General features: G+C 41.6%; 1 protein-coding gene across 7 annotated transcripts in view; it reads left to right on the top strand.

Annotated features, from left to right (window-relative positions):
* The window catches only part of NFIB (nuclear factor I B), a 439,139-nt gene that overhangs the window by 55,746 nt on the left and 357,186 nt on the right, over window positions 1-26,207 (top strand). The gene's annotated exons all lie outside the window — the stretch shown is intronic.

Raw genomic sequence — 26,207 nt, 5'->3', positions numbered from 1 at the left:
AGCTGTTTTGAATTTGTGTCATCTGGGAAACCTGAGAGGTTTAGGCGCTGGAGCCAGCGTGGGTCCAAGTCACAGCTCTGCAGTTTCCTGCTGAGTGACCTTGGATAAATCACTTAACCATTCTGTGCTTTGTTTCTTCACTTACGAAATCTGGATGAAAATAGTACCTCCTTTATGAGCTTTTATGAAGATTGAATTAGATATTGAGCACATATTAAGTGCCCAGTAAATGTTAGTGGAAAAACTCTCCTTGAAAGCAGAGCACATGTTCTTAGTGTCCGTCTTACAGTCCTGTGCTGTGGAGTTTACATCAAGGTTATGTAGCCTCATTCCCTCTTTACATGTGTCCAGCAGCCCCCTGAAGACTGCCCAGGGACCCCTGTTTAGAGTGTGGCCAGTACCAGGACGAGCACTGATGAGACAGTTACTAAAGAAAAGTTATGCTTTGCATGTGGGAACTCTTTCCTTTTCCTAACCGGAAACCATATCTACTAATTTTTCAGTAAAACTGGTGACATGAAGAAAATCAGTATGGACTTAGACAAAATGAAAAAAGAATGAAAAGCACGTGGATTCTTTGTAAAGAAACATTCTTGGAGATCAGGTGTGGCAAGTAGCATGCAGGACACATGGCACTCAGTGCCTGATTCAGGGATTGGAGGGGGTACTTTATGGCAGGGGGGGAAATGGAAACCAGATATGGGACCAGTATTGCAGGACTGTGATGCTAGGAGAGAAAGCTATGAAAATCCAGCATGGAAATGAAGCTGGCAAGGTCCATTTTGGGGGCACTTGGGTGGCTCAGTCGTTAAGGATCCACTTCTTGATTTTGGCTCAGGTCATGACCATGAGCTCATGAGATTGAGCACGCATCAGGCTCTGCACTGGGCCATGGAGCCTACTGGAGATTTCTCTCTGTCTACCTTAGCCCCACCATGCTCGTGCCATCTCTCTCTCTCTCTGTTAAGAATAAACAAACAAACAAACAAACAAACAAATAAATAATAGAAAAGAAAGATCTATTCATGAAAAACTCACTCCTTTTGGCCTGATTAGCTTGTTAATGAACAGTATCGACTTTTGCAAATAGCCATTTTTAATATGATTAGATGACTTCTCTAGTAAACTAGAACCCTCTTCAAAACTTGTTTCCCTAAAAATTATGAAATGGCAGAATCCAAAATATGACCTTTAATTCTAGTCTTAGAATCTAGGGCATGTGTCAGATGGCTATTGATTTTCTACTACCACTAGGTCAAAATTAAATCCCTTGGTGACAGATGGTATGTGTAATGTTCATTTTATAGCTAGACTTTCCCAGGGCTTCTTACCTGCCCTTCAGTGTTTCCCCAGCAGTATTGAGGGGTATTCTGAAACACCCTGGGCCTCTGAGACCTAAGAGGTATTCCTTCTATTACCTCTAAACTATGAAAATTCCCTATTCTTGGCGTGTGTGTAGGGTGCGGGAGAAAACCTATACCATGAGATCTGAACACTGAGTTCTCTCTTTAAAGCCTAGATGTTAAGATACCTCACTTGATGTGGCTCATAAAAGTTAGGGGGGAAAAGCTGAAATAATTTTAGAGCGATGCTTCTCAAATTATCTATGGGAAAGAAAGAGTTTGGATATGGTTTGTTGTTTTCAACCAATTACATAAAACACTTTTATAAATTGTGATTCAAATGAACAGCTAGACAAATGAAACCTTAAAACTTATTCAAATGCAAGCTCCAAATTTTAATTAATGGGGTCAATGGACATAAAACCCACTCTGTAAAATTGCTGTAACATTTCTAAACTTATACATTCCTTTTCTGTATTTATCCCACTGCAGAACTGGAACAGGTTTTACACATGGGTACCACTCCATGGGTCACCCCTTTGAGTTGCACCAGGCTAGAGAATGTTGAAAACAAGAGATTTTTATCCCTAATACAGACCTAGCTTGGAATCATTTCAGAACATACAGTAACATGTGCATTAATAGTGTTCATCTGAATAAGCACATCATCAGAAAATACTGTTTGGGACACCTGGGTGGCTCCGTAGTTTAAGCGTCTGCCTTCAGCTCAGGTCATGATCCCAGAGTCCTGGGATCGAGTCCCACATCGGGCTCCTTGCTTGGTGGGGAGCAAGGATTATTCTCCCTCTCTCTCCCACTCCCCCCTGCTTGTTCTCGTTCTCTCTCTGACAAATAAATAAATAAAATCTTTAAAAAGGAAGGAAGGAAGGACAGAAGGAAGGAAGGAGAAGGGGAAGGGAAGGGGGGAAGAGAGAAATAACTGTGTTGGAAAGTATTCTACCGCAAGGAACACAAAATGCACCTCAAAATTTCAGTCAGCCCCATGATCCATAAGGAATCTACTGATCAAGGCAAATTGTTGTTTATGACCCTCTATAGTTACTATTTTTCACATGTGAAAATGCCTACTACAAGAGCCAGGGGGTAGGCGCAAGAGCAGGGGAACTCACTAAAGGCAAGAACGTAACCTATGGACTTGGGATAAAGCATAGAATGAGGTTTGCCAAGTAGCTCAAGGTAGTAAGACGCGAGGACTCTAGGTCTGAGCAATGTGGGTAGACCATTCACTTCAGGGGTCTCAGACAGTAAGTCTACTTTCCAGCTGGGAGGCAGCTCAGACTGGCCACAACCATGGTGTCTGGCCACTCTGACACGGGACATCACTAACTGGTTTGGTAAAGTGGCAGACTAAATTTCCTGGATAAGTTCCAGGGCTCTCTGACAGACAAAACAAGGGAAAGAGGAGGTATTTACTACCTTTAAAGCAGCAAAAGTGAAACCAGACAGACTTTAAATTCTACTCCCTACTAGGAAAAAGAACTATATGGATAAAGTCTGGCAAAGGTATCCAGTGTCCTAAGATGGGCAAATTTAGTGTTCTTCCTAAAGAGTAGCTATAATTTAGTAGCTTTACCGTCTTCTTGCTTATTGGGGGAAAATGGTCTCATTTTCCCCACGTCACTTACTGCACATTTCTATTCCTATCAAATCAATATTTGGCCCAAGCCTTGGCAACACTTCTGGGTTGCGTTCCACATGTGGTTTACATTTGACTATCTGACTTGTTTATAAATAAGCCGAGCCACAAGACAACAGTGATTAAAGACTAGCCGACACCTGACCTCCGGGAGAAGGCAAGTCTACTGAGAAGCATTCAGCTTGCATCTAGACTTCTCGTCCTAAATGTGCCATGTCAGTGCTGTGAGGAAGGAAGTTAGAGCTTTAGTCATCAAACCTGTTTAAGCAAAATACTGGAGCAGTGATTTTGAGCTTGTTGCTTCCTCTGGTTATAGAAGTTTATATTTCATTTCCACAGTATTTTTTAATAGCAACCTTATGCTAATTCAGCATATGCTTACTGTATAGATAATTATCTCCAAGAATATCAATACATACGGAATTTTTCAGATCATTAATGCTTTAAATTCTGCATCAAGCTCAATTATCTAACTATTTCTGGTCCAAGGTCAGATTATAGGCACCATGCCCCTCCATTTCCATCCTTTTTTCATCTTGGAGGTGAAAAGAAATTTAGAGTTCATCGCTCCCTTCCATTCTCTTTCCAGAGGAGGAAGCTGAGGCCCATGGGGGGATGAAATGAGTTACCAAAGGTGTTACAACCAATTGTGGGTAGAATCTAAGATCCACTCCCCTGGCCCCTTGTCCACTATAATTTAGTAGCTTTACCGTCTTCTTGCTTATCCCAAGTCCATAGGTTACGTTCTTTTAGGCTTTACCTCCTGGTTTTTGCAGGAATCAGGGTTCATGAAAGAAACTCTGAGTATTATTGCTGTGGACATATGGTCTCGAATTTATACTACAGGATGTTAATCATTGCCTGTCTGCTTGCCCCTGCCATCTCTAAAGAAAATTGCCCGACCCCAAACCCCCACTGCCTGAGCAGCCAGATTTTGAACCGTGTAATTCCTCTAATCCCGCTATTGTTAATTAGTCTGGAGCTGATCATCTGGCCCTAGGAAGTTCAGCCATAGAAGGGGTAAAAAGATAAGCTAGGACAATCAGATTCTCTCTTCCAGGAGGGTAAACCAAGGAAGAGAGAAAGTTACCTTTGAGAACCAGGATCATGAAGTGGAAATAAGAATAAGTAGAAAGATCACAACTATGGCAAACAAAACCATATGCAGTTCAGAGTTTTGAGAGAGCAGGAACCAAGAGCAAGCAGGGAAAGCCAGTGAGGAAAGAGAGAAGAAAATGGGACATAGAGTTAGGCACAGACTGTACCTTGTGGTCTACCTCAGTGGCAGAAGCAGCCAGTGCTAACTCTGGCACTCTTCTCAATGTCTCTCTTGTATGAGCTCATTTTAACCCTCCCAGCAACCTATGAGCTGGCTATTGATATTATGTTTATTTTCAGGTAAACTGAGGTATGGAGAGGTAATGAACTTGCTAAAGGTCATACTGCTCACTTCACTGCTATAGTGCCTGCTGCTCTGTCTGTATCCCATATGGTAATCCCCAATATAACTCTTTTTTTATTTAATAATAAAAAATGTAGTTATCTATTTGGCCACAACAAAATTGGAATGTTTGTGAAAATTTTGATTTGAAATATTCAAGTCTACAATACAAACTCACTTAGAAAAAAGAATCATCATTTATGTATTCCAGTCCTAATGGTCTTTATCTCTCAATCCTTTATTTGACTTAGAGTTTGAAATCTCCCCAGGCAGAACCACGATGATAGCTAAGCTATGGGGGAGACCTTCCTAAGGAGTTAGGCTGCAAATGAGGTTCTTGCAACCTAGTGTCAGAAAGAGAATATAAAATGGGTAGAAACATGGGATTAAGTAGAAACATAGCTCATTAAACACAAAAGAGCCCACATCTCAGCTTCTAACCAATGAGTCTCAGGCATCTGCTGAATGATTTAGGAGCTAAGGCAAGAAACTGGTGAAATGTACAAGACTAAGTCATACCCAAACTTGGAATCAAAGAGTCATTTGAGGATGACTGGAGGAAAGGCAAAATCACCGACTCAGTGCCTGAATCATATCCATGAGAGGAATATAGGAATCTCAGAAGAGCCAAAACCAAAGCAGTGATTCTGAGGAACAAGTCCTTTGAAGAGTCATAACATATAGCAAACTGAGGGGGTGGCAGAATTTTAATAACTGGGATTTTGGACCAACTGTGAAGAGGTGAATAGGAGACAGAATGAGAACATCAGTATACATCAGCAATATTCATCAGTTGCTGAAACAATGTTCCCTACACCTTCATTATGCTAAATATTAGAATATGCTTTGGAGCTTAATATAATAAATAAGTAGGGGCGCCTGGGTGGCTTCGTTGGTTGAGTGTCCGACTCCTGGTTTCAGCTCAGATCATGATCTCAGGGTCCTGCGATCAAGCCTCACGGGGAGCTCCCTGCTCAGCGCAGAGTCTGCTTGAGGATTCTCTCCCACTGCCCCACTCATGCTTTCTCTCTCTCAAATAGATAAATCTTTAAATACATTAATGAATCAATTAATCAATAAATTAGCAAAACTAAATCATAGACCCACAACCTAATCCCACCAAATCCACACTTGGAGGGAAGAGCCCTGGAAATGTGTACATCACTAAGCTTCTTGGTGATTCTCACCAGGGAAGTTTGTGAAGCACCAGACTGTTGGTCACTATCTTCTGATGTCATCCTCACACCAACTCCTTCAGGCTGATGGTATGTGCTGTCCCCTTGCCACATGATGAAACCGGGCCCTGCAGGCTACACAGGTTAGGAGGTGATAGAGCTTAGTTGATGTTCCAGGTCTTGGTTTTAACTGGCCCCTTATCCCCCGTACTCTGTGGCTGTGACTGGGTTTTGCCAAACCTGTGTGTTACCTGGTCTGTAGGAAGAGAAAAGTTGGGGCCCTCTGCGAGGAGTGCTTTATTGTCAACCCATTGCCTCAGGAATTCAGGGCCCTGCCATGTTCATTTTACCCCTCTGCATACTTGGCAACTTTGAAAAAAGTGGACATCAAGAAAATAATTCCATCGAGAGGAAAAGAGGTAGCCTAAGACCATAGACAGAGGCTAGAAGGTGTTCAACCCGAAGTGTGCAGAACATGAGACTTGGATGTGGTTGTGTTTGCTGTCCCTGTTGCACTTATACTACCTGGTGGCTGAGTATGGAACAAGTAGGCAGGGGTGAGGTCAGGACTAGAGTGAGGGATGAAGAAGAGCATAGGGGAGTGCAGAGGCTGGGGAGCAAGAAGCTACCAGTATCTCTGGAATTACTTTCATTCCAAATGGTAACTCTTCTATCACCTCTGGTTTCGGAGAAAGATTTTAGATGAGGCTAGACTTTGCAACTCTTTGCACTTGTTGTAGGTATTACTCCCTGCCTGTACTACCACTGTGATTAGCAATACAATCTTTAAAATGAAAACAGCCTATGATTTCTTTGGGGAAACCATAGAGGTGGAGGGTTTGGTTCAGTATCTTCCCAGCTGTGAGATCTTGGGCCATTTGCTTATTAGAGTCTTAATTCTCTATCAGTATCGATCAATGAGTGTAATCATATCTGCCTCTTGAAGTTGTCTTGAAATTTAAAGAAATGTGTGTCTAAAACATCTAGCATACAAAAGACCCTCACAGATGTTAGCTCCTTCTTCATATATACCTTCTCCCTTTCTGCTCTGTCTCCCAACAAGTCCCTGCCATGTCTTACTAAAATAGAATGTATCTCATGTTTCAAGGCCTTCCTGAGAGAAGGACAAAGAGAAGGAACAAGATAACAGTTGCTACAGACAGTGATTTTCACACACTCACAAACAGTGCAAACACATTTAAAGCTTCCCAAACCAAATGGAATACCCACTTCCACCTCTCCACGCCATCAGGGTCCTTGTTAATGAAGAATCTCTTTCACATATATGTATGTGTTTCTTGTGTCTATATTATGCTACCTGTTGAAAATAGTTGCCCAGCCCCTGAAACCCAAATCCATATCTTCCCATCTTATCTTACTGGCAAAGAGGTTTCTTTTGATTAGCTTTTTTTTTTTCCTCCCTCCCACAAGGAAATACAAGTACAAACATTTTATCTGCATTGGCTACCTTTATTTTAAATTTGGCGATCCCTTCTAGAAAGCTCCCTATTCATTCATAAATTCTTGCTAAATACTGTGTCATGCAACTAAGATCTGATAGTATCATGCTTTCCAGTGAACGTACATCCTTGGGCACTCACTTTGAGTAGGTTGGCTGAACTGGGTGGTTTTCTGCACTTGGCACTTTGTGTGTAAGTTGGTTTGTTCCTCTCTGGATAAATCCCTGCACAGTTTCCTTGGGTAAGATGACATCCCCACAGGATGACCATCGTGTTGAAAAAAACACAGACTAGAAGTCACACAAACCTGGGCTTGATTATCCCTTCTACCATTTAATAGCTACATTGTTACTTGATTTTACTAAACTTCAGTTTCTCCATTTGTAAAATGGGGACAAGAATGCATCCCTTATATGTTGCTTGTGAGAATTGACTCAAATGTGAGGTGCCTGATACACCCCGATGTCTATAGCAGCAATGTCCACAATAGCCAAACTATGAAAAGAACCCAGATGTCCATCAACAGATGAATGGACAAAGATGTGGTGTGTTTATACAATGGAATGTTATGCAGCCATCAAAAAAATGAAATCTTGCCATTTGCAAGGATGTGGATTAAATGGGAGGGTATTACGCTAAGTGAAATAAGTCAATCAGAGAAAGATAATTATTATATGATCTCACTCATATGTGGAATTTAAGAAGCAAAACAGAGGAGCATAGGGAAAGGGAGGAAAAAAATGAAACAAGATGAAAGCAGAGAGGGAGCCAAACCATAAGAGACTCTTAATCTCAGGAAGCAAACAGGGTTGCTGGAGGGGTGGGGGTGGGAGGATGGGGTAACTGGGTGATGGACATTAAGGAGGGCATGGGATGTAATGAGCACTGGGTATTATATAAGACTGGTGAATCACTGACCTCTACCTCTGAAATTAATAATATGCTATATGTTACTTATTTTAAATTTAAAATTTAAAAAGTGAGATGCCTTTAAATTTAAATTTAAAAAGTGAGATGCCTGGCAGTGTGCAAAAGCTCAACAGACATGGGTCTCTGTTTTTTTCACTGACAGATCCCCAAAGCCAAAAATAGTGACTGCCCATAGTAGGTGCTCAGTAAGTATTTATTGAACAGATGTTGAATCAGTAAATATGTATTGAATGAACAAATAAATATTCTTGAACGAATAAATAAATATTCTTGAATAAGTATGTATTGAGTGAATCATTATTGAATGAATAAACAAATGATAAGTAGCGAATGAATAAACAGTTTACTAAAATCTATCACATCAGAACAGAGACACACACCCGTGGAGACTCACTTAAGTGTTGTTAATGGGAACCAGTTGTCCCTTACTCAAAATCTGACAGCCCTAAAGCTATTTCCAGCCTCTCTCTGGCTTCTCTCTGTGTGTTTCTCCCACTTAGGCATCACCGAATTTTATAAGTTTCTTAATTCCTCGACGATGTGCTTGGATCCATCTGTGAATGGATCTGCTCCTGGGTGCTGACGGTGCCCCGAACAAGGACACTGTCCCCTGAACAAGGACATCATCCCAGGGGTCCGGTGGGGTGCAGGTCACAGAGAAAAGTGAGGCTGCTCCCTTTGGTACAGAATCAGCCCTTGGCTCCCATCAGGACAGCCTGCGGCATCCTTGCTGACCCGTGGAAACTTGTCAAGTGACAAACTCTGGGTTCTAAATAACCCTGCTCCGGAAAACAGCCACTATTTTCCCCATAACTCCTTGAGGCGGATCCGTAAAGACCTAGGATGGACCTTTGCAGTTTCTCCTGCCCCATGGGCCCGGTATTCTGGGAACCCACATTCCCTTCAGGCGCCTCAGAGCAACAAGGCCTCAGTTCTCACTCCTGGGGTGGGGGGAACTCTTTGTGACTCTGGAATTTAACTTTCTAACTTCATGGAAATTCACTGCCCAACAGAGCCTTGGCTCCTTTTCAGGCGAGGTGGAATTCAGCCTTGTGGGGCTTTCTGTGGGGCTGAAAGCAAGGCTGTCCCCCTTCCCTACCTCCCTCGGGTGTTTTCGTGATCTGGGGCAAATGACACTGTGTCTCCTGTCACTTCAGCCCCAGCTCCCCTGCCAGAACCCACATATTTTTTATCTGGTTAAAATGAACATCAAAGGTAGCCATCAAGGGGAATAAAGAGGGAGGGGTGATCACAATAGGGACCTTGGGGGGCAGGGGAAGGGGGGTGGGGAGAAGAGAAAGGGGAGGGAGGGCCCCTCGCTGGTCTGACTGTGTCCATCCCTGCAGGGCGGAGGAGGGAAGGCTCCGAGACAGGAGAGTCTCACCACTGACTGTGCCTCAGGTTTTGTTTTCATTCTGGAAGCCCCCGCCTCCGAGGCTTTTTCCTCTGGCCTTATGATCTCCGGGCAAATGGAGCAGGGCTCAGTGAAGGGAGAGTGCCAACCACAGGGCCCATGAGGACCGTGCAGTTGAGACCTTGCTCCTGGACCTTCCATCTGCACGCTCCGGCTTGGGCGCCCCGGGTCCTGTGTGTGTTTTCAAAGCAGCCCAGTCTGTCCATGTCTGATTGTCACTGGAAAATAAGAGAAGACACGTCCCCTGCTTTAGTATTGCCCGCATGCTACCACTTGGCAGCCCTTCAGGATTTTATGACAAATAGTAATGAATAATTAACAAATCATTTGAGCGGCTACCAAAAGCCTAAGGAGAACAGCAGGGCCCCGGCTCCCGCCACCCTAGCCAGTCCTTGACAGTGTTTTCTCTCTCAGCAAGGCTGGCCAAGATGCCAGGTCTCCTATAACACCTTTGAGGCTGGTAGGGGACCCAATTACTCCTTCCCACACCCTGCTTCTCATGAGGCTGCTCCCAGAACAGAGACACAAATAGGGTGGGCAGCTCGACTCTCTCAGTTCTGAGACCAAAGTTTTGGGGGTGAGCTCCATTAGAGCCGTGGTTCAGCTGCGGGGCAGGAAGACAACTCCCCCGCACCCCCTAACCCAAGGGACATTTGGGGTCGCCTGGAGCTATTTTCGTTGTCACAACTGGGAGAGGGGTGGTTGTTGCTATTGGCTTCCGGTGAGGGAGCGGAAGCCAGGAATGCTCTATATAACCTGCAAGGTGCAGGACAGCCCCCCACCGCACAACAGAGCATCTGCTCATTCAAAATGTCCACCCTGCTATAGAGTCACCGAGCCCTGAGCCCATCACCGAGTTTCAGTGTGTCCTGGTGTCCGAAGTGAGCCCAGGACCAAAGACACTTGGGCTCCCTCGAGTGGTGATTCACACTATGACAGCCAAGAAATTCCGAAGCTGCAGGTTTGGATAGCAGAGGGGAGAGAGAGAGAGAGAGAGAGAGAGAGAGTGAGAGTGTGTTTTAAACAAGACATTTTACCCATTATGAAACATGCTTTGGTTGATGGTGACAGCCATTTTCATGAATCATTGATGAGCCATCTTCTCTCCATGTTGTTAATATCTATGCAGAAGCCTTTGCATTGAGAGCAGATTTCCTTCTTTTTTTTTTTTTTTAAGATTTTATTTATTTTTGTTTATTTGGGAGACGGAGAGAGAGAGATGGGGGAAGAACAAAGGGAGAAAAAGAGAATCTCCAGCAGACTCCATGCTGAGAGCAGAGCCCAATGACGGGCTTGATCCCACCGCCCTGAGATGGGACCTGAGCCGAAATCAAGTCAGATGCTTACCCAACTGAGCCACCCAGGCACCCCTAGAACAGATTTCCTTCTGGTTATTCAGACAGAGGGTTTATGTTTTAAAGTGCTGTTCTCATCTACAGGAGCACTTGAGTGTGAATTTGTGTGCTTTCTTTTTGTTTCCTTCCTAAACAGAACCCCCAAAAGAGAGCAGCCATTCCTCAGCAACTCCAAAAGTTTTCCTCATGTTTCCTGGTCTCACTTTTAGAAAGAGAACGTTAAAAGCACTCAGAATGGACAGCTTGTAGGTAATAATTCCACATGCATTTTGGAAGGGGTGAGGATAGAGGGTGGAAGGTAATTTTAAGTTTCCGATTCTAATCCATATGAACCCTAAGTAATGCAGATTTTGCACCAGCCACTCAAATGCATTTATAGTGAAGAATCTGCAAAACAGGTCTCGTCTATGACAGATGGGCTTCCCACCCAAGCAACACCTGTTAAAGGATTGTTGGAGGTCTGACTGATCTCCATCTTTTACTTAGCAGCCTGGGATCATGTTACTTCCATAGTTCTTTCTCGTGGTCATTATCATATTTATTGAGTAAATTCTGCAGCATGTGATGCTGTTAGATAGCATTTTACCTACTGTAGAACTTCTATCAAAGTGGAGTTAGTCTTCTCAAACCCTGCTGCTGCTTTCTGAACTAAGTTTAGGCAATATTCTAAATCCTTTGCTGTCTCTTCAACAATCTTCACCTCATCTACTCCACGACTAGACTCCAACTCAAGAAACTGCTTTCGTTGCTCATCCGTAAGAAACAGCTCCTTAGCCATTAACATTTTATCCTGAGAGTGCAGCAGTTCAATCCCACCTTCAGACTCCACTTCTGGTTCTAGTTCTTTTGCTATTTCTACATCATCCACATTGACTTCCTCCACTGAAGACGTGAGCCCCTCAAAGTCATCCATGAGGGCTAGAATCACCTTTTTCCAAGCTCCTGGTAATGTTGGTACTTTGACCCCTTTCTCTGAATCGTGACTGTTCTTAATGGTATCTAGAATAGTGACTCCTTTCCAGAAGCTTTTCAATTTACTTTGCCCAGGTACATCTAAGGGATCATTATCTACAGCACCCATAGCTTCCCAGAATGTATTTCTTAAGTAATAAGACTTGAAAGTCAAAATGTCTTCTCGATTCATGGGCTGTAAATGGACGTCATATTAGCAGACATGAAGACATTAATTTTGTTGTCCACTTCCATCAGCGCTCTTAGGTGACCAGGTGCATTGTCAATGAGTAGTCATATTCTGAGAGGACTATTTTTTCTGGGCAGTAGTTCTTAACAACAGGCTTTAAAAAATTCAGTAAACCATGTTGTAAACAGATGTGCTTTATTGTTCCATGAGTAGAGCACATTTAGCATAATAGAGCAGATTTAGCATATTCTCAAGGGATTTTTCTGAATGGTAAATTACATTGGCTTCAACTTAAAGTCATCAGATGCATTAACCCAAATAAGAGGGTCCTTTGAAACTCTGAAGCCAGGCATTGACTTCTCCTTGCCAGCTATGAAAGTCCTAGATGGCATCTTCTTCCAACAGAAAATCTGTTGTTCAGTGGAGCCCCCTTTATGAATGATCTTAGAGAATGATCTTCTTTTCTGGAGAACTTTCTGCAGCTTCTACATCAGCATCTGCTGCTTCATTTTGAACTTTTATATCACAGAGACGGCTTCTTTCCTTCAGCCTCATCAACCAACCTCTCTCACCTTCAGGCTTTTCTCTTGCAGCTCCCTCATCTCTCTCTCTGCCTTCCCAGAGCTGAAGGGAGGAGGGCCTTCCTCTAAACTGAGCTTTGGCATGAGGGAATGTTGTGATTCTCTCCATCTCAGCAATAAGGATGCTTCATTTTCTTATCATTCCTGTGTTCACTGAAATAGTACTTTTAATTTCCTTCAAGAATGTTGCCTTTGTATGCACAGTTTGGCCAGGGGTTTGGCTCAAGAGGCCTAGCTCTCTTCTATCTCAGCTTTGTCATGCCTTCCTCAATAAGCTTCATCAATTCTGTTTTTGATTTACAGTGAGAGACAAGGGTCACCTGGGTGGTGGAGTCGGATAAGCATCTGGCTCTTATTTTCTGCTCAGGTCATGATCTTAGGGTCATGAGACCTAGCTCCACCCTGGACGTAGGGCCTGTTTAAGAATCTCTCTCCCTCTCCGTCTGCCCCTGCTACCTGTTCTCTCCCTCTCTCTGACATAAATAAAATAAAAAAAAATCTTTAAAAGAAATAAAGTGAGAGACATGTGATTCTTCCTTTTACTTGAACACTTGGAGTCCATTGAAGGGTTTTTTTTTTAATTTTTAAAGATATTTTTTATTTATTTGACACAGAGAGAGAGAGAGAGGTCACAAGTACTCAGAGAGAGAGGAGGAAGCAGGCTCCCCACTGAGCAGAGAGCCCTATGCGGGGCTCGATCTCAGGACCCTGGGATCATGATCTGAACTGAAGGCAGAGGCTTTAACCCACTGAGCCACCCAGGCACCCCCATTGAAGGGTTATTAATTGGCCTAATTTTAATATTGTATCTCAGGTAGTAGGGAGGCCTGAGGACAGGGAGAGAGAGAGGCAAACTGCTGGTCAGTAGAGTGGTTAGAAGACACACAAAATTTATCAAGGTCTGTCGTATATGGGGATTGTTTGTGGTGCCCGATGACAATTGTAATAGTAACATCAAAGATCATTGACCAGCATAATGAATATAATGACAAAAAGAGCTTGAAATATTGCCAGAAATACCAAAATGTGACACAGATACAAAGTGAGCAAATTCCGTTGGGAAAAAGTCTGTAGCAGGGTTGCTACAGACTTTCAATTTCTAGCAAATGCAGTATCTGTAAAGCACCGATACAGTGAAGCACAATACAATGGGGTAGACCTATATATTTTTTAAAGTACCAGGCACATGGTCCAGGTTTCTCGGAGGTTCCCATTCAGTCCTCTCTGCCTTTGGCTTTCTTTGGGGGAAGGACTGACATGCCCCTGGGGTTAAGTGTCAAGAAGGATACATACACCTGACACCTGACACCAGACCCCAGTCCTCACCTTGCTTTTGCTATGTGCTGGATGCTCTAGTGTAAGACTCTCTGATGCTGTTAGCAAACTTTCATACCATTTGGTCCAGTGGTCCTGGAGCACCGGCCACAGTCAAGTTCCCGTGACTGATGGGGACTGAAGTGCAGAGATTAGATTACAGAGCACAGTGACTGGCCTTCTGTGTGATGCCTTCGTATTGTGTACCGACCTGGATGAGCTGGCTGATGGAAGGTGAAGGGGAAAAATCACATTTTTGCAAGTACTTCTCCGGTGGAAGAGAGTCAGTGGGGCGAGAGAAGCTCCTGCTTGCTGCTGATCTGTAAGATTAGGCATGGCTGAGAATATCAACTCTGGCCAATTTTAGACACTTGATCAGTTGGCTATGGCATATCTGTCACCAAGTCCTATTTGCTTCTCTTTCCGATTACTTCTCCCTATCACCTGTGTCACTCGATCCCCATTGCCACTGCATAGTTGGATTTCTTCAACAGATGGCATGTCGCATTTTCGTTCAATAAGCATTTACCGTGAGCCAGTTGTTGGGCCAAGCACAGGGCTCTCTCAGGGAACTCACACTCTACTGAAGGAGACAAGTGTACTGATGACCAAATAGTGGGGAAGGGCAGGCAGAGAGAACAGGGCAGGGTGCGATGGCACCATGGAAGAGCTTGGGCTTCTCCAGTTTGTGGGGGTCAAGGACACTTGATATCTAATTACTGAAAAACAAGGGGAAGGGGGAAGAAGGGGGGAAAGGAGGTGGGAATCTCCTAAGGCAAAAAGAAAAAAAAAAAAAAAGAGAAAAGTGGCAGGTGGGCAGATATGTGTAAAGTCTACTGTGGAGCTTGGTTCATAAAGACAAAGCAAGTTCAAGGTTAATGGAACAAGGTGGAGAGAGGAGTGAGATGTGAAGCTGGAGTGAGGATGTAGAGCCCAGACCAACAGCAAACCTACACATCATATAGGAATTTGGATTTTATTATCTTTATTTTTTTTTTAAGATTTTAGTTATTTACTTGAGAGAGAGATAAAATGAACAGGGAGATGAGAGAGAGAGAAGCAGAGAAGCCGATTCCCCGCTAAGCAGGGAGCCCGATGCGGGACTCCAACCCGGGACCCTGAGATCATGACCTGAGCCAAAGGCAGACGATAAACTGACTGAGCCACCCAGCTGCCCCTGGATTTTATCATCTTTAAATCAGTGGAGACCCGTAAGAGGACTTTAAGCACAGGAATAACATTGTTAAATTTATGTTTTAAAAAGATCATTCTAACTGCAGTGTGGGAAATAGATCTTCTGTATAGTCATTTACTTAAAATTTAATTATTATAATTGTATATAGGTCACACATAGAACATTATGATAATTTTTATGTGGTTTTTGGGTTTTGCTTTTCATAAATCAGATATAACTTTCTCTGCAGCAGAAATAACTCTCTTTCAAAGGATGTTGAAGCCAATTCGTTTTAACTGTAATAGCTCTTTTTTTAAAAGATTTTATTTATTTATTTGACAGAGAGAGAGACACAGCGAAAGAGGGTATATGAGCAGGGAGAGTTGGCAAGGGAGAAGCAGGCTTCCCACCAAACAGGGAGTCTGATAAGGGGCTCGATCCCAGAACACTGGGATTGTGACCCGAGCCGAAGGCAGAGGTTTAACCCACTGAGCCACCCAGGTGCTCCCTGAAATAGCATTTTTTATTTAATTCTGTGACTAGGTAATCTATGAAAATGCTTCAAACGCCAAAAAGTGCAAAGAACGTGAAAAGCAAAACTTCATCCCATTCTGTAACTATCCAGTTCCTCTTCCTACAGCAACCAATGTTATTAACCTCTTTATATTCTTACATAGAAACTTTATATTTATAAAAACTATATATTTATATACTTTTTATAAGATATATTTGTTTATATATTCTCTCTTTACCTTTCAAGACCGATGGTAGTGTAAATACACATTATCCTTTGTCTTCCTTTCTCACACAACCTGATTTAGACATCTTATGTCAGTATTTATTTATTTATTATTTAAAGATTTTACTTATTTCTTTGACAGAGAGAGATAGTGAGAGAGGGAACATGAGCAGGGGTAGTGGGAGAGGGAGAAGCAGGGAGAAGAAAGGGAGAAGCCCCGATGCGGGGTTCGATCCGAGGACCCTGGGATCTTGACCCAAGCGAAAGGCAGAGGCTTAACCCACTGAGCCACCCAGGTGCCCCTTCTGTCAGTATTAAGTTTCTCAGTCATTGTTAACAGATGCATAGTGGTGGTTGTGGACCTGTCCTTGCTTAATTAGCCATCGTCTGGTAATGAACATTGAGATTATTTCCAGTCTTCAGATTTTGCAAGTAAAGCTCCAATTAGTAACATTGTCATTTTTATTTCTCACATGTGAAAGTGCATCTGTGGTATAAATTCCAAACATAGGATGGCTGGACCAAAGTATGTACTTCAGTAATTTTGACTGATAGGACCAAATTTCCCTTCATAAAAGTAGTGACAATTTAGATTCCCACCAGAAAGGTTTGTATTTGCCAATAGAGTATGTTATCCAATTCCTAGATCTCTGAAATATGGTAGGTGAAAAAATACTACCTTATTTTAATTTTTTAAAATATGTCCATGCCCCGGGGTGCCTGGGTGGCTCAGTGGATTAAGCCTCTGCCTTCGGCTCAGGTCATGATCTCAGGGTTCTGGGATCGAGTCCCGCATCGGGCTCTCTGCTCGGCAGGGAGCCTGCGTCCTCCTCTCTCTCTGCCTGCCTCTCTGCCTACTTGTGATCTCTCTCTCTCTCAGTCAAATAAATAAGTAAAATCTTTTAGAAAAAATTAAGTAATTAAAAAAATAAAATAAAGTATGTCCACGCCCCGCATGGAGCCCAACGTGGGGCTTGAACTCACGACTCTGGGATCAATGGACCCTGACACTTAAGCGACTGAGCCACCCAAGTGCCTCTACCTTACTTTAATGCATATAATAAGTGAGACCAGGCCTCCTTTCATATGAATAAGAGTCAATTGATTTTCTTGTCCTTTGAACTATCTGTCCATATCCTCCTCTCATTCTCCTAGTGGGTGCTTGGTCTTTTGCGTATAAATTTATAGAAGTTCTTTGTAAAGATAAAGAGACATTAGCCCTCTATCTATGATATGATTTAGAAATGGTTTTCCATGTTTTATCATTTGCTTTGACTGTGTTTTTGGTGATTTCTGCCAGGCAGAAAAAGGTTATTTTTCAGTAGTTGAATTTAGCCATCTATTGTTTTGTAGGTCTTTGAATTCTGTGTAACAAATACTTCCCATCTCAAGATTACAAAAAAAAAAAAAGATCGTTTCTTTGAATATTTCCATGACTTCCGTTTTTATTAAGGGAACCATGTGAAATTACCAATATTTAACAATTTTGACCTACAGCAATTGTCATATGGTCAATCTAGTATATTTAATTCTCTGATCCACTTGGAGTTTTTCTAGTGCAAGATATGAGGTCAAGTCCAACTTAATATTTTTGCTGATACCACCTTGACTATTGCCATCTTTCATTTCTTTAAAGTTTTTGTTTAAATTCTAATTACTTAACATACAGTGTGATACTTGTTTCACATGTACAATTTAGTCATTCAACACTTTCATACAGCACCCAGTGCTCATCACAAGTGCCCTCCTTAATTCCCATCCCCTATTTCACCCATGCCCTCACCTCTGGTAACCATCAGTTTCTCTTCTATAATTAAGAATCTCTTCCAGGACGCCTGGGTGGCTCAGTTGGTTAAGCGGCTGCCTTTGGGTCAGGTCATGACCCCGGCGTCCTGGGATCGAGTCCAGTATCGGGCTCCTTGCTCAGCGGGGAGCCTGCTTCTCCCTCTGACTCTGCCTGCCACCCTGTCTGCCTGTGCGCTCTCTCTCTCTCTGACAAATAAATAAATAAAATATTAAAAAAGAAAAAGAATCTGTTCCTTGGTTTGCCTCTCACTCTCTTTTTCCCCCTTGCCCTTTAGTTTTGTTTCTTAAATTCCACATATGAGTGAGATCATATGGTATTTTTTTTGACTGACTTATTTTACTTAGCATGATATTCTCTCACTCTGTCCATGTTGTTGCAAATGGGAAAATTTCATTCTTTTTTATGGCTGAGTAATATTCCTGTGTGTGTGTGTGTGTGTGTGTGTGTGTGTGTGTGTGTGAGACTGTGTGAGAGAGATCTTCTTTGTCCATCCGTTGATGGATGCTTGGGCTATTTCCACAGTTTGGCTATTGTTAGTAATGCTGCTGTATACATTGGGCTGCGTGTATCCCTTTGAATTAATATTTTTGTATTCTTTGTGTAAATACCTAGTAGTGTAATTGCTGGGTCATAGGGTAGTTCTATTTGTAACTTTTTGAGGAACCTCCATGGTGTTTTCTGGAGTAACCAGATTGCATTCCCACCAACAGAGTAGGAGGGTTCCCCTTCTTCCTTTCCCACTCATTTTTAATGCTAACTCTCATATACCAATTTGGTAAATGAGGTTGTATTTGTTTCTAACTTCCGAAACTTTCCTGTTAATCTGCCTGCCCATTCAAATTACTGTTACTTAGATTTTGTATGCTTTAATATCTCCTTATTAATTTTGTCACTATTTTCCTCTTATGTATTTCTCCATGTGAATTTAGAATTTTCTAGTCTGGTTCCAAAAAAAAAAAAAAAAAAAGCTAATAATAACCTTGTTTGTGTTTTTATTAAGATCACTTTGAGTTTATAGATTAGCCGAGAATGAAGCGCCATTTTCATGACATTACATTTTCTGAAGGAGCTTCTTAACTGTGTCCCCTCTATCCCTTCTCTAATCCATGGCCACCTGACTAATCGGCCTCAAGCACCAGCTTCATTAAATCACGTCCCTGGTTTTCCCTAATCCACACCTTTCCTTGTTTCCATGCGTTTTTCCCTTAAGAAATCTTCCATGTCCTCCTCTCACCCCTCCACTAATGAAAAGCCCTGATGAATCCACTCGTCCTTGAAGTTCGCATCTTCTGGTGACACCTTCCTTGCCTTGCTCGTGTGACACTTCCCTCTTCCCTCCCTTCCATGGAGTCCCTGCTCTGTGTTACCCGTTGACACTGAATTATGCATGACGTATTTTGAGTGGCTTAGGTTTCAAAAGCAATAATTAAACATTTAATTATATTGTATTAAACCCAGATCACTGTGGTTGAAATGATGGATACTCAGATTTTTATTACTTCGCATTTGCATATGCCTTAACTTCTTGTGTGTATAGATCTATGTCTCCATCCACTCCTCCAGTCAGTCTGTCAACAAATGTATTGCTTGCCTCCCTCATGTCCCACATTTTGATAGTCATTAGATATTTGTAGCAATCAGATTAGGCTATGTCAAGCTGCAGTTACAAATACCTAATCATCATGGTTTACAGCCAGAAAGGTTTATTTTTCGCTCATTACATGTCCATCCCTATTCAGCTTTGACTCCACTCCAGATCTTCATCTCAAGACGCTGATTACAGGCGCTGCCCTATCCGGGATATGCTGGTCTTGTGGCAAAGGGAAAGAGCAATGGTGAAACCATGTGGAAATTCTTAAGGCTTCTGCTTAGAAGTGCCACATGACAATTCCACTCATATTTTATCAGCCAAAGCAAGCCATATGTCTAAGCTTGAGATCAGTGGAACTAGAAACATAATGTTTTGGTAGGGAGGAGCACTGTAGTGAAAGGTATTGAATACTTCAATGTTTTCTTTTTCTTTTTTTTTTAATTTTTTTTTAAAAACATTTAATTTTTTTTTAATGAATAGCACAATTTAGCGCAACAATACAGTGGTGAAAAAGACAGACTCACTGAGCTTACAAGCTAGCAGGAAATAGGGACACTCACCAAATAATAACACAATAGTGACAATGCTCCCAAAGAGAGGGAGGGGGTGTTAAGGAAACATAAAATGGTGAGCCACCATAGCCTGGGTGGTTTAAAAGATTCCCTTCCTATCACCACCAAGAAATATTTTAAGGTTAATAGAAATTAACTAGGCAGGAAAGAGAGATGCTTCTTGCTCAAACTCTTCAGATAACCAAGTCATTCAAAACTGTTGAACATAGGGCGCCTGGGTGGCTCAGTGGGTTAAGCCGCTGCCTTCGGCTCAGGTCATGATCTCAGAGTCCTGGGATCAAGTCCCGCATCGGAGAGCGGAGAGCCTGCTTCCCTCTCTCTCTCTCTGCCTGCCTCTCCATCTACTTGTGATTTCTCTCTGTCAAATAAATAAATAAAATCTTAAAAAAAAAAAAAAACTGTTGAACATACTAATTTGACAAAGACGACCTAGATTAGCATCCTTCTAATTTGCAGATTTCCTACATCTAAGTTCAATGAAAATAATCTTTGCAAGGGCTCAGTGTTCTACAGTTCCTTACTAATATGTTTTTCCCATAAAATAAGTCAGAGAGGACTTTATAATTGGATTATTGCATTGACATTTTCATTGGTTTTAAGGGATCCTAAATGACAACTTGTAATTAAGCCAAGATGTCCTTTTCTACAAATGGCAATATAGAGATCTCAATATTTACGTTACCTATATATTTGCACAATGTATGTAATATATATTGTATCTTCCTTGGTCTAAAAATGCAATGCCATTCACAAAAACAGTTGGTAGTAATTAGAGAGCAAGAGAATGGTTTAATCATTTCAAATGGGAATGTACCCTATCCCTAACATGTAATTATTAGACCATTTCCACTTTCATAAGATGATATTATGCTCAATTATTTACTGAGAAATAAATGAGTAAACTCATAATGATGCTGGGGTCTTAGTCTTGCTTTCCTAATGGATGCTTCAGAAGAGAGCCTTTGTAATTCTGTCTCCATACCATATGTCTCTGTTGACATTAAAATGCTTAGTTCCAAATGAGTTGGCTTCATTCAAGCATCTTAATTCAAGAGTGGATGATTAGATCTTAAGCTAAAAACCTATTAGGATGTAAGCACTTGTGTTTTTGAAAGGTATTAAGGGAACATCATAGTGTGGTTGTAGATAAATCCTCCCTATCTAGGAGTAGGCTGGCAAAAAATCTCATTTGATCTGCAAACATTACTGTCTAGCTTCATGTCAAAGTTAAGCACAGAATGAGAAATCTGCCAAGTGTTTGTTATATAATCCACAGACTGGATGGTGTCTGTTTTTATTCTTTGCTCGTAGTAGTTGCACAGATCCTGTCTCTGGGCAGGGATCACCAGAGAGGACTGAGTATCTTTTCCACTCGAAAAAACGCCGTTAAAAAACGCAAGATTCTGAGCTCCGAACAAGGAGCCCACCTTCAAGTAGGACCTCTTGAGCGAACGTCGCACTGCAGTGGGATTGTGTGTCCGCGAGGTTTCTTAAACACGCATCGTGCTACAGAGCGAGCGGTGTGGGCAGAAGAGGACAAATCTCATTGCAAATATTTTCAGTCCCTTTGAGAAAGGGGTGCACGGATCTAAATAAAACCCAATGCTATGATTGTTCCTGCATTTATTTAACCACATGTGTGGTCCAAACTAATAGGATTCTCCCCTGCTTGCCATTAATTTGCTTTAGTCCCTCTGTAATCCTATCAACAGCAGGGCACAGTGATCTTCATATAGGGAATGGGAAAATCAGTTGATAAACCATCTGCCTAATGTTTGGCAGAAATTTAGCTTACGGAGCTACTACCAAGTTGGGACCCCTCGTCAGAAATAGACATTTCTGCTGCACGGAGGAATATAACATCCCAGGACTGAGATTGCCTAATTGTGTGCTGACAGGTGACCTATAGGGCTCCTGACTATACCACTCCTGAAGAAAAAAAGACAAGATTCATCTATCACCCTCTAACTTCAAAGGCCTGAGCGAGTTTCTCCCTCGGTCCCTCTCTGCGTTCTCCTCCCTTTCACCCTTATCTCTTTCTTTCTTTGTTTATTTTTTATTTATTTTTTTTGTTTTAATGTAAAAACTGCCTTGGATACAATGAACCAGTAAAGGTGCACTTCGATTAAAATGCATGGGGAACTTTATAGCTCAACCCTCTCTAACTATATTATATAATCCCTTGGTGTTTTCCCTCTCAGTTCACATCAGCTGTTGACAGTGTCTGCGTTGCTCATTAGAAACACAGAGAACCATGAAGGAATAAGAAAGAAATGCTTTGTAAGAACAGGAATGTAAATTGCTGCAAGAAAAATGTCAGATTTATTTGACCAAGTACTTACTTACTTAGACATGAAAAAATAAGAGCAGACCACCCAGATTAACTTGTATTAATAAGACTTCTTAACTGCATCCCCTTCCAAACCCCCAAGGAGTTTTGCCTATCAAGATATTATCTGGTCCAGACATGCAAATTAAAATGAGACCCTAGGTTCAGAACTTGAAAGAAAGCGGGCCTTGCTTAAAAAACTTAGGCTTCCTGAAAATAAAAATTTTCATGAAAATCCAAATTAAAAAATTGGGAACTGAGACCACGGTCAGTGTAGGGGAGGATAATAGGAACTCCTTCACAAGAGAAATATCCCCACTAGGATGAGTTTTCACATTCTAACTTAACTGGAAGGAACTTGAGTCACTGGAAGTTAATCAAATTGTACAAACTCTAAGATATTGTGATACTTACATGGCAGTTGGATGTTTGGACATTGGTTCTAGATTTGGATGATATTAGCAAACTACTGTCAACTTGATACAAAATTATTTTTTTGTTTTTTGTTAAAGGTACTTCTCTTTTAGAGATAGATACTGAAGAAGTCCTAATATTTTAGAGATACATATGAAAATATTTATGAAGATAATTCTATTTTATCTTCAATCTGTTTCACAGCAGTCATAGAAGGAGGTGCACAGGGATTTGGATAAAACAAAATTAACGTGTAGTTGATTGGTGTGGAAGCTGGGTGAGGGGCACAGTACGTTATTCTGACTATTTATGTATGTAACGAAATGCTTCATAATAAAATTTTAAAAGAAAGGAAAAAATTATTATTATTATTTTTAAAGATTTTATTTATTTATTTGACAGAGAGAAATCACAAGTAGTCGGAGAGGCAGGCAGAGAGAGAGAGAGGGAAGCAGGCTCCCCGCTTAGCAGAGAGCCCAATGCGGGACTCGATCCCAGGACCCTGAGATCATGACCTGAGCCGAAGGCAGCGGCTTAACCCACTGAGCCACCCAGGCGCCCCAAAGGAAAAAATTATTATAAAATAGATCAGATACACAAAGACGTCATAAAGAGCAATCTGGTGGACACTTACCTCCCCACTCTCCATCTGAAGAATTAAAACAGAGAAATGTGGTTGAAAATTTTAGACAAGTACCCTTCACTTTGGTTATCTGGCTACATGTGTGCAGTGCCATTGGGAACGTAGTGGCTAGTGTTGACTCATTAAAACTGGTAACACTTAAATGTGGCAGGTAATTTGCAGTTAGCTAGAGGAGAGCTGGATTCGGGCTTCAATGAGGCAACGTGGCAGCCTTGAGAATCACAAACACCTGGATCGAAATCCTTGGTCTAACTATGGTTGTGTGACCTCCAGAAAAGTTCCAGACTTCTCTGAGTCCCATGACCTCATATATAAATATATGTTTAACAGAAGAGAAATAAAATAAAATGGAAAAAAATATATTTAGTAACCCCAACCTGAGAGGATTACAGGTGATGTCTGGAAATTGCTTAGTTGGCACTGGGCAAATAGCTTTTTTATTTGACATATTAAAAAAAGACATGTGGACATTTCCTAACTGAAATGTGTTTCCATCTCTGAAGAAGCAGTAAATAAGTACTATATGGCTAGTTGATGAAACAAAGCTCAGTCTGCTGCTTATCAGAGGAGAAGTAAGTCATCATCACCTTGAAAGACTGTTAGCAGCATCTAGAAGTGGGGGGAGACCAAGTTAGGGTATTTACGAGTTTGAGGGGGTCTGATTTAAGGTGAGTGTTTCAATGGCAGTGTAAGGGGGCACTTAATTAAAATTGGGGGAAATTTATTATATCATAGTTCAAGATTGGTAGATTGGTAGACAGAGTTGGGAGGATTTCAAAAGCAGTCTCAAAGAATGAATCATCTTTTGAAGTGATCTATTGTCCAGGGATAGGGGTGATGAATGGAGAAGGAAGGGATAAATGGATGGGGGGGGGATTTCTTGAAACAAACAGTAAATCATCTGCAACTCCAGCTTTCTGAGCAAGAGTTTTCTGGAAAAGTAAAGTTAGATGAATACAGCCGAATAGTGAAATTATACTCATGTAAACGGTAAGCTGAATGGGGAGAGATTATTTCTGTCCTCATTTATATAGGGGCTTTCAGAAATATTTTTATCTTCCATACTTTTTATTTCTAGGTCCCAACATGCACAGGGATTATATGCTTTAAAAATACATTTCCTCAAAATTAGCTTCCTTTAGGATTACACTTGCAACTCACACATTCTCTATTGCTTTTTGTGATCTCATCTGAATGTTTCAGCCTGTCCTTAGGATATTATTTTAGCTTCATACCCTTGGCCCTCAACCTTGCCTGGATGTTAGAATGCCATAAGGGGGTTTTGAAAGTCCCCAAACCCAGGTCAGTTAAATCAGAAGATCTGGAGTGGGGCCTGGACATCAGCAAGTTCAACCCTCCCGATGTGCATGTAAGCTGGAGAACAATGGCTTGATGGCTAGCTGGAGAGAGAAACGCTTGCCTGGGGAATTAGGAGACCTTGGTTAGACCCTGACACTAACTACTGACTGCTAGAAATTGGAGCAGCTTTCTGGTGCCCTTAAACGTCATAGAAATATTAATCACGGCACAGGTGTTATATGCAAACATCCTACCCTTTAAGGTCTAGCTTCAAATCCCTCTGGGACTTCAAGTTTTGTGGCAGCCCTCATCTTTGATGACCCATTCCACTAACTTCCTTTTCTTCTCTGTCTTCTCAAAGTGTCGTTCCTTTATTCTCCTTTGGCCTTGACTCCTTTTCTTTGATTGGCACATGTACCCCCCCCAACCCGGCACCTCTCCCCTGCCCCTCACAAATGCACATATAAGCAGGTGTAGTCACTTTTGCTGGAGGTTGGGAAGATAGGTTGGGAAGATAGAGGAGGTTTCATGCTGCAGAAGCCTAAAAACCTTAATGTCAGATACCCATGAGTGGACAAGTCCTTTGGCCGCTTCGCAGGCTGTACAGTGACTGTCCTACCCTCCTTCCTGCTCCCATTCTTCTTTCTTCTTCGCCTCTTTCTCAAGAGAAAATGAAATTTCCTGCCATTGTTTCATGCAGCACGTGCCAGTTGTTTCTAGCCTCGTCCCCTTACTCAGCTTTGGAATTCTCTTTGCATATCCAAAATTCACTCATGTTCTCTGATAAACAGTGAAACTTCTGTTCCAGGTAGTGCCTTCTCCACTCCCACTGGATCCTTTAAAGAAAAGAAAGCACTAGAGAAATGTTACTACCACTCTTATGAGAATTTGGGCAATCCTTTCCTAATCTCTTGGAATAGATAAACAGTTAAATTCGTTTAGATTTTAAATAAAAACATCTTTTTTTTTTTTTTTTCCTGCTACAGCCATTTAGTTTCTTAACTCAGCTAATAATTATGGTCATTATGGCAGGTGATAAGAAATCTGCATGGATGACAAATCATCCAGGAAGAATCCGTTTCACTGAGGCTTAAGACAGACTCCTAATACCTAGTTAAGATATAATGTAAGAGATTTATTTGTATATTCAGTGAACTAGGCATTCCAAGAATTTATTTCAATTCATTGACCTTCACCTTTCTGAGATCCATATTCTCAAATATTAGATGTTTGCAAAGGACCAGGATTTTTCACAATCCCATTTTTAGTAATATATATGGCCAAACCATGATTTGTATACTTTTTGGACTTTTGGCCAAATTTATGACTTCACTGGTCAGAAGGCCAGATCGGTATGGCTTAATGAATGCGGAACTTTCATTTCCAGAGTAGGTACCTGGATCAACCCTCCTTCAGTACACAATTAAAATTCATACACACACATCCATACATATATACATGTATATATATATAATCACTGAACTCTCAAGAAAGGAAGAAACTTTTAACCAGGAATTGAGGCCACTTGTTGAACCAGATGAACTTGAATTCCTGTTATTCGTGTTTTCACAACTTCCAAGGTCCAGGGAATAGGAGACAAGTCCAGGGCTTACCAAGATGGAGAACCCACAAACCTGTATTCCAAAGAGCTATACCCTCTGAGTTAAAAATGAACTAGAAACAACACTACCACTTCTCCTTGACCCCACCCTCAGTCAAGAAAATACATTGTTTATAATCTCAATGCTGACCAAAGGTGAAAAAAGAAAAAAATCACTATTGAGAACTTGGAGCGACAGCTCATGTTAGGTTCAGAGTCTGAAGTCAC

Source organism: Mustela nivalis (assembly GCF_964662115.1).
Source record: "Mustela nivalis genome assembly, chromosome: 13".
In the NCBI taxonomy this organism is placed as follows: domain Eukaryota; kingdom Metazoa; phylum Chordata; class Mammalia; order Carnivora; family Mustelidae; genus Mustela; species Mustela nivalis.
Note: the sequence above shows the minus strand (reverse complement) of the source record. Positions and strands in the feature narration are given on the sequence as shown.